General features: G+C 39.8%; 1 pseudogene; it reads right to left on the reverse strand.

Annotated features, from left to right (window-relative positions):
• Nucleotides 1-1,156: 1,156 nt before the first annotated feature.
• On the reverse strand, nucleotides 1,157-1,571 carry LOC122122331 (annotated as a pseudogene).
• Nucleotides 1,572-7,454: the final 5,883 nt, after the last annotated feature.

Raw genomic sequence — 7,454 nt, forward strand, 5'->3', positions numbered from 1 at the left:
TAAAACTTGCCTGGAATTTAATTAGCGTCTGACTAATTCTTCACCCACAAGCAAAGTAGTCAAGATAAAGAAGTTTGAATGTAGATTAAAATTAAAGTAATTTTAGTTCAAAAAGAAAGAAACAAAACAACTGGATGATTTGACAGGATGAACAAGTTCTTCTTCTAGGACATTTTTCCTGAGGCCCTATCCTGGTCACCTCTGAGAGTATTTGCAGTGTTTTTGCTTTGGTCCTAGGCCTCTGGAAATCATTGATGAGTTTAGTCATCCTATCCTTGTTTTGGGAGATTTTAGAAATAGAAGGAAAATGCCATTAGTGTGTTTGGTTGTGTATTTATTTGAACTGAAGGAATCACCCAGGTTAAAGTTCTTTCTGATTTAAAAAAGGGAGGGGAAGGAGAATGATATTTTGAAGGTTGTTAATTTTTCCCATCATTGGATAATGAGTCATAATGAGGAAATTACTCTAAATCTGCACAAGGCTACCAGAAGCAATGAAAAGAATTCATGTGCCCAAGCCAACACAGGGGGAACTGGCCGAGTCACAATTACTACAATTACTGTCACAAAACAAAGATGTGAGCTGTAACAGGATTTACTTTCCATTCCATGCAACCGTTCCTTTTTCATTTCATCTTGCACACTCAATGTGAGTGTGCTCCTATGGACATGTCCCAATGTACAATTTTGAATCCTCATGGATATAGTTAGGATAATTGTCAGAAAATCTTCTCTTCAAATTTTTATTATTCTTTGCAAGTACACTTTATTCACAGTAATATCAAATTTAAAGTGTACATGTTTTGTTCACTAAAGTTAACGGGATAATTTGGGAAGCAGAGCCTTTCTCCTTTAAATTAGGCAAAGTCTAGCTGTAGAAGTATTTAAGCTGCAATATCAAAAAAGGGTATTTGTAAAATCACTGAAGTACATAAAATGCCTTGGCAGGTAACAGTGCTACTCCTATCCTAGTCTATTTTATTCTATGATATCTACTAAGATGTTATGTTCATCACTCAATCATTTCACCAGAGCATTCACATTTTAATTATGTATTCATTTTGATTGTTTGCTTGTGAGAAACCAACTAACAACATTAAGCCTGTTTCTTTTGAAACCAAGATACTTTTGCCATTTTATCAAAAGCAAAGGAGACTCATTTTTCAAGCTGCTGATGGCAGAATGCTGAAGATTCATGCTTGCTGCTTTGCCTGGGCTTCTGCCTCCATTGAACCAGGTGGAGCTGTCAATCCTAAAAAGGCATACACTGCATTATTTTCTCAGGCTTCGAAGAAGGCATCATAGTCCCCATGGTACTGGCTTTCATTGAAAATCTGAGGTGGCAGGGGTGCCCTGTGGCTGGTCGACTGTTTTCAGGTACATTTTCTCTCATCCACTTCCTGTTCTCTTCATTGGCTGCAATATCTTTCTCTTCAAATCCAATTTTGTTGGCTTCTAAGAAGCCAAGCACATCTTGTTGTTTCTTCTTAATCACCATAGAGCCAGAGGGGGATGCAGTGTACACACGGATCACCATCCTAGAAACAGCAGTAGGCAATTGATTGTTGGGGTGTTGGAGCAGCTACAGCACTGGCTGGAATGAAGCTAGGCTCTTCAAATTTTAATTGATAAATTAGATCTTTCTTCTATCTATTTACTCAGTCATTTGTCCATCAGTACAATTAGAGCCAGTTCTAGGGCTTCGACTGAGAGCCTCACACTCTTTACTGGCTTTTTTACTCTGAGATGGTGCTTGAGCTACCCTTTACTTCCAGCTTTTTAGTAGTTAATTGGAGATTAGAGTCTCACATATTTTTCTTCCTGGATTGGCTTCAAACAGTTCTCAGAGCTCAGCCTCCTGAGTAGCTAGGATGACAGGAACATGTCTTAGATTTCTCTTTCTTCAGTGTCTAAAGGGATTGCTGGTTCCCCCTGCTTTTCATCACCTCTTTTCATTTGTCTCATTCTTCCTCATCCCTTAAAACCCAAAAGTCACTTCCACCTCCTCTTGGAAGTCTTCCAGGACACTGCCCCCCAGTGAACAGTAGAAAGCTGTTTCCTGGCAATGTGTGTATTCTTCAGTTTCTTTCATAAAGGTATAAAGACTGGGTACTGATAGATTTCTTATCATCCTGAACTGAGGTTTTATTTATTTATTTATTGTCAGTCATGGGACTTGAACTCTGGGCCTGGGCACTGTTCCTGAGCTTGTCAGCTCAAGGAGAGCACTCTACCACTTGAGCCACAACTCCACTTCTGGTTTTCTGGAGGTTAATTGGAGATAAAAAGTCTCAGGGACTTTCCTGACCCGGCTGGCTTTGAACTGTGATCCTGAGATCTCAGCCTCCTGAGTAGCTAGGATTACAGGTGTGAGCCACCAGCACCCAGCCTGGACAGTTATTCTTTGTTGTTGTTGTTGTCAATCGTGGGGCTTGAACTATGGGCCGGGACACTGTCCTTGAGCTCTTTGGCTCAAGGCAAGCACTATACCACTTGAGCCACAGTGCCATTTCCAGTTTTCTGGAGATTAATTGGAGATAAGAGTCTCATGGACTTTCCTACCCAGGCTGGCTTTGAACCAGAATCCTCAGATCTCAGCCTCCTGAGTAGCTAGGATTACAGGCGTGAGCCACCAGCGCCCGGCTGGACAGTTATTCTTACTTGTCAACACAGAAGGGAATTTACCAATCAGATTAGGAGATGTCACACTACAGAGCTGCAAAAGCTAAAGAAACTTTAAAATTAAAAAACAAATTTGTTCATTCATCTAATGTACATTAGGTGGCATATTAAAAACCAAATGCTGAGCTAATTTGTGGGAACTCTGAGAGTTGCACGGATGCCAGGATTGTATCATTATAACACAGTGAAATGAGAACAGGTACGTATGGAATGTGATAGTACAGAGCTGAAAGTCATTAGCTCCAGAGTCTCGATAGGCTCATGATAACACTACAGATTACATCCATGTGACCCGAGATTGGTAGTTACTTTTGGGATGCCTTGGGAGCCTTATCTGTAGATTAGAAACATAAAAACTGTAGCCTGGTTATTTTGTTCTGAGGACTACATTATATCAGCCCTGTAAGGTACTTACAAGAATACCTGTATGATATGCTGACCACTCAATGTGAATGCTTCTGTCCAGCTAGGCAGTGGTAACAGCAAAAGTGAGTAGACATCCTACTTAATGAGAACATATGAGAATGTGGCTTTAATCTGTGAGACACTTACTTAACTAATTTAATTCACTTAATATATAAAATACTAACTCACTAAATAGCTACATTGTAAACCAAAGGTTAAACAAATTTACTCATGTTTCAGTGCTCCATACTTTTTATTCACATGTGTGGAGGTCATATGGTTCACACTATTTGATACCATGTTTTGCTACAAATACTGCTAAAAATGTGCATTTGCGTAATAATGATTAACAACTCTATGTATTTATTACAAAATTGAACATTACTGTATTATGCTTGCCTATCAGGGTCATTTTCTTTGAGTATCTTTCTGTCTCTCTCTTCTTTCTCTCTCTCCTTTTTTCACTCCCCATCCCTTCCCTCTTTCTCCCTTGCTCCCCTTCTTTTTTCCTCTCAATTGGTTTTTAACATTTTTATGACATGCTTCTGGAAAGTAACAAAAATACACAGCAATTGCTAAAATCTAGTTCTTTTTTTCAGTAAAGCATTTGCATATTCCAAATACCAAAACAATATAAAAATCATAATTAAGATAAATCACTAATAGTCCATATCCATTTACCGTGTTGCACATTTCCTTCTATTATAGGAAATCATCTTAATTGGCTTCTTATGTAACGTCCAATATTATTAGTCAAATATTGGCAAATACTCCATGTATTTTTTTTTATATATATATATATTTTTTTTGTCGGTCGTGGGGCTTGAACTCTGGGCCTGGGCGCTGTCCCTCAGTTCTTCAGCTCAAGGCGAGCGCTCTACCACTTGAGCTACAGCGCCACTTCCGGTTTTCTGGTGGTTTATTGGAGATAGGAGTCTCACGGTCTTTCCTGCCCGGGCTGGCTTTGAACCGAGATCCTCAGATCTCAGCCTCCTGAGTAGCTAGGATTACAGGCATGAGCCACCAGCGCCCGGCCCCATGTATTTTTATTTCCCCTTCTCTTATATGAAAACAGCTCAGACTGCAGCTTATTTTTCATGTAATAATATATTGAAGATGATAACCACTTTGGAATGCTAAAAACTTTTTCCTCCTCCTCTTGAAAAAATTTTTTTAACAGTAGCATTACAAGATTCTATTTTGAGAATATTTTCATTAATTAAAAGATCCTTGTAAATGAAGAATATATTTGGAGAGATATGACCTTGCCCTCTCTAACCCACTGCTCCTTACTTACCTAATAAAGGCAAGGGAAGGCAAGTCAAGACAAGCAACACACTACTCCAAAACCATAGACGATGGTAATTTTCTTTCTCAGGTCTAGGTTCTTGATTTCTGAGAGGTTTTTTTTTTTTTTTTTTTTTTCTGAACAGCAGAGAGACCCTTCTAAGCACATGCTTTATTAGTTTACACTGATTCTGATGAAGAGGCGTAAGGAAAACACAGGTGTGTAGTACAGAAAGCTCTGCCAAGCACAAGATCAAGTTAATCCCTCATGGATATATATAAACCATTTTCTTTCCATCCATGACTTCATTCTTTGTTTGCAGCCCAGATCCCTTCCAACATCATTCTTGAGTTTCTTCCAAAGTAGTGCTACCTAGCCCAAGATCCCTAATTACTGTTTATTTCATTTGCATCTAGGTTTTCTGATGATAGTATAATTATCATAATACAATGATCCCATTGCCTGGCAAATGGGAATTGGATAATAGACAGTGGAACATGGAACTTTAATAGTTCCATTTCCTCCTCATGTTTTATTGCTCATTCTACAAGGCTGTGTGTCTTTGTTCTGTCTGGTTTCAGGGTTTTTTTCCACACGACTGAATTTATGGTTTTGTTTCTGCAACTAAAGTTGAGGCTTGTCTTATTCTCATAACCAGATCATTGCTGATCCTTTTCACTCGATGAAGAATAGAGAAAGTCAATAGACATCCCAGACAGAAAAAAAATGCAGTGTGATGTGCTTGGCCTTCAATTTCTCTGAACCACCTGAGATGCAGGGTAGAGACAGGGGATATCAGAGGGGACACATCAGAGGGAAGAGATTATAGTGTGAAGAAAGTAGAATTGTACATTGACAGTTCAACTTCTTTTTTTATCTAAGTACTGTGATGAAGAGCTACTATAATTTCAGGAAATCAATGGCATCATCGTTCATAGGACTGATTGAGGAGAAACTGGAAGGAAGACAACTAGTTAGACAATTGGTGAATTAAGAATTGATCTGAAGGACTAGAGAGGTAACTCAATGATTTAGCACTTTTCTAGAATGTGTGAGGCTTGGGTTCAATCCCAAGCACCAAAAAGAAAGATGAACTAATGAGAGTCCAAACTAAGGGAGCATAAGAATAAATGAAAGAAAATAGAGAATCACAAATTGAATTAGGTATGACCAAGAAGAAAATATAGTCAATCAAAAAAATCAACATTAAGATTTTTCAGTAGGTAAAATAATTATCACTAATGTTAAGAAAAATATTTTTGGGGGGTCCGGTTGTGGGGCCTGAACTCTGGGCCTGGGCACTGTCCCTCAGCTCTTCAGCTCAAGGCTAGCGCTCTACCACTTGAGCCACAGCGCCACTTCCAGATGTTTTCTTTTTGCTTATATGGTGCTGAGAAATCGAACCCAGAGCCTCAGGCATACAAGGCAAGCGCTCTACCACTGAGCCACCTTCCCAGCCCAAGGAAAGTATTTGATGGTGGGAAATTTTGATGTCCATGAGAACTCTAGGTTTAAAAATCAAGAAAGTAGGAAGCTTAGAACTCAGGAAAGATGTGAGAATTTGAAATTGAATTTAAACATCACCTAAACTTGGAGTCCAAAGAAACCATGAAGGAAAAGGAAACAGGATGAGAAAAGGATCCAGGTACAGAGGGAAAAAATTAGCCCATCCAAAGGTAGAAAGTGAGCTAAATGCTGGTGGCTCATGCCTATAATCCTAGCTACTCGGAATGCTGAGATCTGAGGATCCTGGTTCAAAGCTAGCCCAAACAGAAAAGCTAGGAGTGGTGCTGTAGCTGAAGGGGTAGAACACTAGCCTTGAATGAAAAAGCTAAGGAAAGTACCGAGGCCCAAGTTCAAGCCCCAGAACTAGCAAAAAAAAAAAAAGTGGGGGAGGGGGCCGGTGCCAGTGGCTCATGACTGTAATCCTAGCTACTCAGGCGGCTGAGATCTGAGGATCACTGTTCAAAGCCAGCCCAGCAAAGTCCCTGAGACTCTTACCTCCAATAAGCCACCAGAAAACTGGAAGTGGCACTGTATTTCAAATGGTAGAGCGCTTGCCTTGAGCTGAAGAGCTCAAGGACAGCACCCAGACCCAGAGTTCAAGCCTCATAACCTACCCATCCCCAAAAAAAGATGGAAAACAGAAATCAATAATAAGAGGAAAATAAGAACAGCTGGCATTGAGAAAGACATATCCTTTTTTAAAAATTTATATACTTATTTATTTTGGCAAAACAAGTTTGAAGTCAGGGACTTGCACTTTGTGTGTATGGGTGTGTCTGTGTGTGTGTGTGTGTCTGAGATGGGGCTTAAACTCAGGACCTGGGTGCTGTTGTTCAAGGCTACAGCTTTAATACTTTGAGCCACAGCTCTACTTCCAGTTTTCTGGTGGTTAATTGAAGATGAGAGTCGTAGGGACTTTCCTGCCTAGGCTGGCTTTGAACTGTGGTCCTCAGAGCTCAGCCTCCTGAGTAGTCAAGAATTTAATGTATATCTTACAATATTAAGAAAAGTGAGGGAAGGGGTAGGTTGGGAGGGATGGGTGAGAACGTTGAAAGGGATGACATTGATCAAGATGCATTGTCCTCATAAACTGGTTTGTTAAATGGCAATTCCTTTGTACAACTACTTAAAGATAATAATAAGAAAAGAATCCCTATTGTCTTAAGTAACTAGAAATGAAGAAGAGACTGGAGAGGAATGCTGAGCCAGAAGGTGGTGTAGAAGAGCTGTTTAGATAAACAGCAAAAGAAACCTTGGGTTAGAAGACTGGTCTTACTGTGGCTTCCTCACCTTTGCTCTGTGATGGCCCTAGGCTCGATTACACAATCTAAGCAGTTTCTTCCCTTGGCTTCATTTTTCAATCTTGAAGAAGGGAGTAATTAATTGTGCTTTTCACTGGCACTGCACTTCCCCAGAATCCAATCAGGGATGAACTCTGCCTTCTCCCAACAGATGAGGCAAACTCCCAGAAGCATAACATCTCATAGGCTAAACCAGCCAGATACCTATTTATAGAAACCAAGTGATTACAGATTTCCTCAGAAGCAGTGTTAAAGGGGAAAAGGAAGTTCAA

The sequence above is a fragment of the Dipodomys spectabilis genome, unplaced genomic scaffold (assembly GCF_019054845.1).
Source record: "Dipodomys spectabilis isolate Male_0828 unplaced genomic scaffold, ASM1905484v1 ptg000207l, whole genome shotgun sequence".
In the NCBI taxonomy this organism is placed as follows: Eukaryota; Metazoa; Chordata; class Mammalia; order Rodentia; family Heteromyidae; genus Dipodomys; species Dipodomys spectabilis.